The sequence below is a fragment of the Molothrus aeneus genome, chromosome 18, assembly GCF_037042795.1.
Source record: "Molothrus aeneus isolate 106 chromosome 18, BPBGC_Maene_1.0, whole genome shotgun sequence".
NCBI lineage: Eukaryota > Metazoa > Chordata > Aves > Passeriformes > Icteridae > Molothrus > Molothrus aeneus.
In genome coordinates, this window is record NC_089663.1 from 2476253 (window position 1) to 2482912 (window position 6660).

At 45.0% G+C, this 6660-nt stretch overlaps 1 long non-coding RNA gene across 1 annotated transcript; it reads left to right on the top strand.

Annotated features, from left to right (window-relative positions):
- The first annotated feature begins 751 nt into the window (after positions 1–751).
- On the top strand, positions 752–5619 carry LOC136564216 (uncharacterized). The gene is made up of 3 exons (XR_010784691.1): positions 752–841; positions 1516–1629; positions 5528–5619. It is a non-coding gene; the product is annotated as an uncharacterized lncRNA (long non-coding RNA).
- Positions 5620–6660: the final 1041 nt, after the last annotated feature.

A 6660-nucleotide genomic window follows, 5' to 3' on the forward strand; every position in this document is an offset into this window, starting at 1 on the left:
AGCTCATTTGAACCTTCAAACTATTCAGCTGTGCAACTTGTTTTATCCTATGCTGAATTCTCTTACCTGGTTTTCCTTTTTTTTCATAAATTTATGATTTTTTTATTCCCATTATGCTCTTGAGTAGCTCAAGGACTTTTTCTCAAGCTCAAGAAATTACTGAGACTGAACCATAGAGGCCACCTCCCTCCAATCCTGCCCTTCTGCTGTTGACTAAATGTTTCTCAGCTGTGGCCCTTCCTCCACAAGGGTGTTCCTGCTGCACTGAAGGAGCCTTTCTTCTTCTCCATGTGTGAAACCTCCTCTCTGTAAGTACAGCTGATGGAGTTCTTCAGGTCAAGGAAGGAGCCACCTCTGGGGTGAAGGTGCCAAGCTCCCTGGATGCACTGAGATAAGGATGTTTGTCTGAAGAACCGTCCCTAAAGGTGCTCAGAGCAACAAATCCTCACCAACAGAGCTATTCACTGAGTAATGAATGCACCTTGTGAAGCTTGGCCATGTCATCCTGTGGGATTAGCAAGAAAAAGGATTGCAGTAAAACTGCAGTGAGCCATGGCTTGGAGATTCCTTTATTTTGGTCTAATCCTGGTGGTAAGAGCTTGAAATTCAAGCCAAGGCAAGATGCAGCTTAGCAAGTCACAGATCAGATGTAAACACTGCATCTGCCTGCAGGATTTACTGGGTACCCATTGCTTCTGAAATCTCTGTTCCCAGCTGCCTTCCTGACGTGCCAGACAAAGAAATGGCAGCAGCTGCAGTGTGGTGCTGGTGGGGTTCTAGTTTGGGTTTTCCCTGGGAAGCCATAGGGCCGGAATTTCTGGTGCCTAAAGCAAACTTTAAGGTGAGGTCTGTGACCAAGTGGGGTGAGGCTTTCCCTCTCTTTAATTTTTCTCTTTTCCTAGACAGTAATTGATTAAAAACCAAATCCTTTTTGGCTACTAAAAAGCCAGACTCTTAAAACTTTCAGGCAAATAGCAAAACCATTTTTGTTCCAAAGGAGATGGAAAAAGGAATTATTTTGCATTGGCTGTGGAGAGTAATTTGTGGAGAGTTGATATCCTTGCTGTGCTGCTACTGGGCACTTGCACACAGGTATCTTCCACTGTTAAGGTGAAAGTATTGTTAAGATATTTATTATTGGGGTTTGACTGTCTGCAGTTTCACTTCCTGGCACAGGGATTATATAATCCATGTGTAGTTAAGACCATTGAGAATTTCTCTCTCTAGGCAAGGACTAGTGTTTTACTAAGAATTAATTTTGTTGAGCACAGCTGTCATTAGTGGCTTCTGCCCACTGTCTGACAAATGCTGTAGCATTTTTTTCAAAAGCTAATAATGTTCCCTTCCACAACCAAAATAGCAGATCAAGGAAGATACCAAGTACCTCCTTAATTTTATTATGTGCTAGGATTTGTCAGTTGTTGTCTCTTTGTCTCTTGTTTTTTTGGGGTTTTTTTTTTGTTTCTTAATTGGAGTGAGATTTCTCATGAATAATGAAATTAATGTCTTTTGCAGCCAAAATAAACACCATATGGTCAGGGAGAAAGGGACCAGGAAAAGATGAGGAAGGCACAGCAGCAGCTGAAGCTGATAGGAGACAAAATGGACTGAAGGAAACAGAGGGGCCAGGTGAGAACAGACCATGTCCTGCCATTGAGGGTGGGATCACAGCACTGTGAGCACCACTGTGAGAAGCACAGCATTGAACTGGAAATTGCAGTGAGGGTGGAGGCTCTGTGGAGTATCCTGTGTGTACAGTTCCACACTGAGCACAGCTCATTTCTGCTCCTGCAGGTGCTTGCATATTTTAGGGGACTGGGAGGCAGGTGAATGAGGTAACACAAAAGCACAGCAGACATCAGTTGGTGGCCTCTTAGTCATGGAAAGCTGGGATGAAGAGGCTTTGCTCTTGCATTTGAAGATGATGGTAGAAGGTTCACTGTAGGCTGAGTGTTAATTGCCATCTTTCCCTTCCAGTTGATGACCAGGGATTCAGTAGTGCTAAGTTGTGATATTTATGGATTTTGGGTGCTGTACCACAGGCTGTGCTAGCCCAAGCCATGCCTTTGTGGGACTGTCAGGTGTCCTTCCTTGCAGGGTATGGTGGAACAGGTAGGATTGCAGAGGACAACACCAGCACCTGGGTTTGTTGGCTCCTGGAGGAGGACTTGCCTTCACTGAAATGGCTCTTTCACATGAATACCCACAGAACCCCAGGCAGACCTCAGCAGACATTGAAAGGTGCATCTCCCTGCACAGACACTTGTGTTCTGCTGCTGTTTCATGCATCTCTAATGATGACACCCATCAGCAAGTGCTTGTTTAGCCAACTCCAGAGCCTCTGGTGCAGCCCTCAAAGCTGCCTCTTGCCCCCTGGCCTCAGGAGCAGCCTTGTGCAGGTGTCTGGAGAGCTACACAAGCCTTTCCAGCCTGCCCAGGGCTCCCCGTGTCACCTGCAGTGTCACTGCCTGCTCCGGGAGCACTAGAGGGGGCCCTAGGACAGAGCAGGGAAGGGAGGGAAAAAGGGGAGGGGAACCAACCCCCACCCCAAATGGATGCCCAAGATCTGTCTTGAAACTACTGAGAGCACAGTGCATTGCTGGCTTTGCCCCCGTTGAGTTGCAAGGGCTCTGTGCTGCTGTGCCATATGTCCTTTGCATAATGTATGGTCTGGGGGAAGGCAGAGGGGATGAGAATCCTCACAGGCTGCTCACAGGATTGTGTCCCTGGCCATGGCAACAAAAAACAAGAGCTTGCTTTGTCGCCATTAATATTGACATAGGCAGGAAAACAGACCCACCATATACTTGCTTTTCATACAAAATCTGCCCCATGACTGTTTTTCCCTGTTTTTCTCCTCAGTTCCCCCATAAGAAGCCCCCTGGGTGTTTCCATTTTCATCATGTGCAGTATGTTACACTGGGGTGTCAGGGGACTCTCCTGCCAGTCATTCTGGTGTGAAATGGCTCTGATAGCGTGGTCAGCCTCGTCAGGGGGAATCCTGATCAGTTCAGCCCTGGTTCATGGCACTGGTGTGGGGCTTGTGCCAGCACAACTGAGCCCAGGAGTCAGTGACTATCATGCAACTTGTGGATCTGAGCAGTGCTTTGAGGTAGTTCTGTTCAAGTCAAATTCTAATCAGGGATGAAAATGTGTTTGAGAATGATGGAAGAAAGATGTGCTGTTCAAGCCTGGATAAAATCTTGTGAGGCAGTCTGTGGTATGTGGAGCAGCCCGAGGTGAGATCAGGTCCTGCAGCCATCTGGCAGCTCAGGAAAGGGAGCAGGGACGTGGAGCTGAGGCCACTGACTGCAAAATCAAAAACCAAATCACTTCTACCAAGGGGAAAAGTGAAATCACACTTCTGCCTGCGTGTAAGATTTATCTGCACAATTAAATGGTTGTGTCTGTAGCTGGTAGAAAAACATGCCATTATATAATCCCAGTGGGAGGAACTCTGCAATGTCTCTCTGAGTGCATTGTCTTACTGAGGGAAACTGCCTATCTAAAGCCAAGTCAACATATATGGTAAAAAGTAGTTTTTGCTCTCAGATTAGACTCAGATATCCCCCTCTCGAGTTTTATTTCTCAGCCTAGTTTTTTTCTTTCCCATCTCTTTCAGAGACCTTGCAAACAACAGTGAATTCCAGCATAAATGGAATATAAACAAAGTTCATATATGGTATAAGCATATGAGAACCACACTGGAATGGTATTAATTTAATTTTAGTTGAGTGATTTAATAACTACAAGTGAAAGGCCATGTAACAGGGCAAAGGTATTTCAGAAACAGTGCTTCCTGTGAGAATGTTGAATTATTACATTTATTACAGATACCCACAGTTAGCCTCTATACTCACATTCCTCTCATTTTGCTCCTCTGAGGTGTCTGACAGATACAGAGGGCTGTTCACAAGGAATAATATGCAACTGAGTTTTATCTGCAATATGCATTGCATGAACTATGATCTAATATAGCACTGAACACACACTGTTCAGTAATAATTAGTGAAGGATGTTGTATGAGCTGAAAAGCTTCGTACTCAGAAGTGTTCTTTGATTCCTTGTAATTTAAGTCACACCAGAGATTTCATTTCCTTAAATTACACCCTAATGTGTATGAACAGTCACATTTTCTCTTCTAAATGCATGGATATATATAAAATGCAACTCTTTCAGTAAGATTGCAGTGATAATTTTCCCTTTAAGAGATGGCACTAGATGCTCAAAGAATTGCTTAACTTGTTAATTGAGCCAACATACACTCACCAAGGAACTCACCATGCTGTGTGGATGTCAGAAAGCAGTTTGAATATAGAAACTTGTCACTTAGGAATGTGTTGGCTGTAATTTAGATCTCCATTAGGTTTGAGTGGGTTAGGGGGGAAAAAAAAATGAAACTTTAGAAATCTGTGGTGGAAGTTCTGAGCTTACAACATCAATTTGCAATGCTGTGCCCTCAAGTCAGCAGCACAAGTCCCAACAAATAACTTCTGTCATGGCTCTCCCAATAGACACCCTGCTGGAAGTGCTTCCTACACTTAATAAGTAAATGGGCTTTCCTGGGAGCAAAACAAAGAGCTGAGTGTTCCCTCCCAGCAAGCAGCAGTGGCACAAGGTGATTTTTCAGTTTGGCTTGCTTGGAATGTAATAACAGCCTGGGATTGCACATTGTGAAGTATTTCTACAAAGAGAAATGGGAGGATTCCTGCTCTGTGCTCCCATTGCTCTGCAAGCTGAGGAAGCCTTTGGGTGCAGGCAGAAGCAGCTGCTGGTGGCCAGGCAGAGCTGGCAGCTCCTGTTTCAGGGTGATGGGCACACAGTGAGTGGGGATCTGCAGGAGCCAGACAAGCCAGGTGCATTTCCTGCTGCATGCCTGCATGCACCAGAGGCTTTGCCCTGGTTCAAAATGGATATTCCAGTGAGCTGCACAAGGAGCCTCCCACAATGGCACATTTTACCAGGCCTGTGCTTTCCCTTGGAAGATGTTCATAGAGCTGTTTTTCTCAGTGTAAGGATCTCAGGGGTTTCTGTGGTCTGGATAACCTGAGATACCTTAGAAAGTCTCTTTTCCCAGCCTGGCAGTCGAAGAAGGAGTCAGGATTCTTCTGTTCTGGTTGTCAAGGTTATTTATTTTCTGTTATCTATAACATGCTTTTCCTGACCTGCTGAGGTCCTTTCAGCAGGTCAGTCTGTGGCACAGTACCCACCTTCAGGGCAGTGTTGTCTTTTTCTGCTAAAAACTACATGTACATTATTTCCAATAATTTTCCAATATCTATCACCTATGTTAGACAGTGTGTCTCTACCTTAAACTAGTCCAAAAGTGCCACCACCACCCAGAAGATGGAGGCTAAGAAGAAGAAAGAAGGACAAGGCACACCTAAATCCCTCCATCTTGGCTTCTGAACTCCTATTCTAAAAACTCAAAATTCTACTTTTTTATCTTATAACAAACTAACTATCATTCTACTTAAACTTTCGTGGCTTGTGAATCCTCATATAAGGTTGCTAATTGTTTTTTCAGGAATGTCCTGGGTTCCAGCATAAGGAGATAAGAAAGCAGTGCAGGATTGCTGCAAAGCCTGGGTGGGAGTTGTTTAAATCCTGGATGTGCTGCACTGCCTCCCCCTTGGCACAGAGGTGTCCCTGTGCAGCTGCCTGGGCCCCTGGACGTGCATTGGAGCTGCTGAGAGCCAGAGCAGGGCCTCAAGCCTGGCCAAAACTCAGCTGCTGTCTGCAGGTGTCACCCTCAAACTGGGGAGCTCACCCTCAGGTAACTGAGAATTCCATCCAAGTGTAAGAGTAAATAGTCTGTGCTCTTAAATGCACTCCTGCTGCATTTTATTTTGAATAAGGAGAGCTCGGTGCAATGTCAGTGAAACTCAGAAATACCCAGAGTGTGGTAATGGCCAGGCTGGGTGTGTGGTCATGGTTCAGTTGCAGCTCAGGCACAGACACAGCAGTGCCTCTTACCTGGTGCTATCAACTCGTGGAAAAGTACCTGGAAAGAATATGAAAATAGAAAAATACTATTTCCAAGTGCAGAGAAGAGAGAGAGAGGAGAGAGAGAGGAGGAGGACAATGTTTCCTCTTAAAGATGTGCCTGATTCAACAAGGTCCCAAAACATAAACAGCTCCTCTTGACTTCAGTGAAGACAGCAAAGGGCAGCCTCAGGTTGTGCCACCCCAGGCCTGTGATGTGGACAGTTTTCAGTGACATAAAGTATTGCTACAACTAAAGTTTCCATGGAAAATAGCTGCTTTAAAATAAACAAACTTAACTTCCTTAATTCATGCAAACTCAAAAGTTCACAGTTAACCACTGAAAAATGCAAAAAGCCAAGGAAAGGTGGAAATACCTCTGCTGGTAAAAAATGCAGCCCTAATTACTTCTCCCTGCAATGAGGGTGGCTGTGGCATATAGAGGAACTCTGCAGAACAACTAGTGGAAGTTCTTTTCAGTGACACCTGTCTTCATGTGATCCCTGAGGCAGTGTTTATTAGGAATATAATTTTCTTTAACAGCTTTTCTCTCCCATCATCCCCAGTGGCTGATACTGCTCCAGCAAGGAAATCCTGGTGGCTTTCAGAACAGCAGCAGCAGAACAGAACTGCAGATAGTTTGGAATAAGATGGACTTGGAGCTGGCTCATCCTT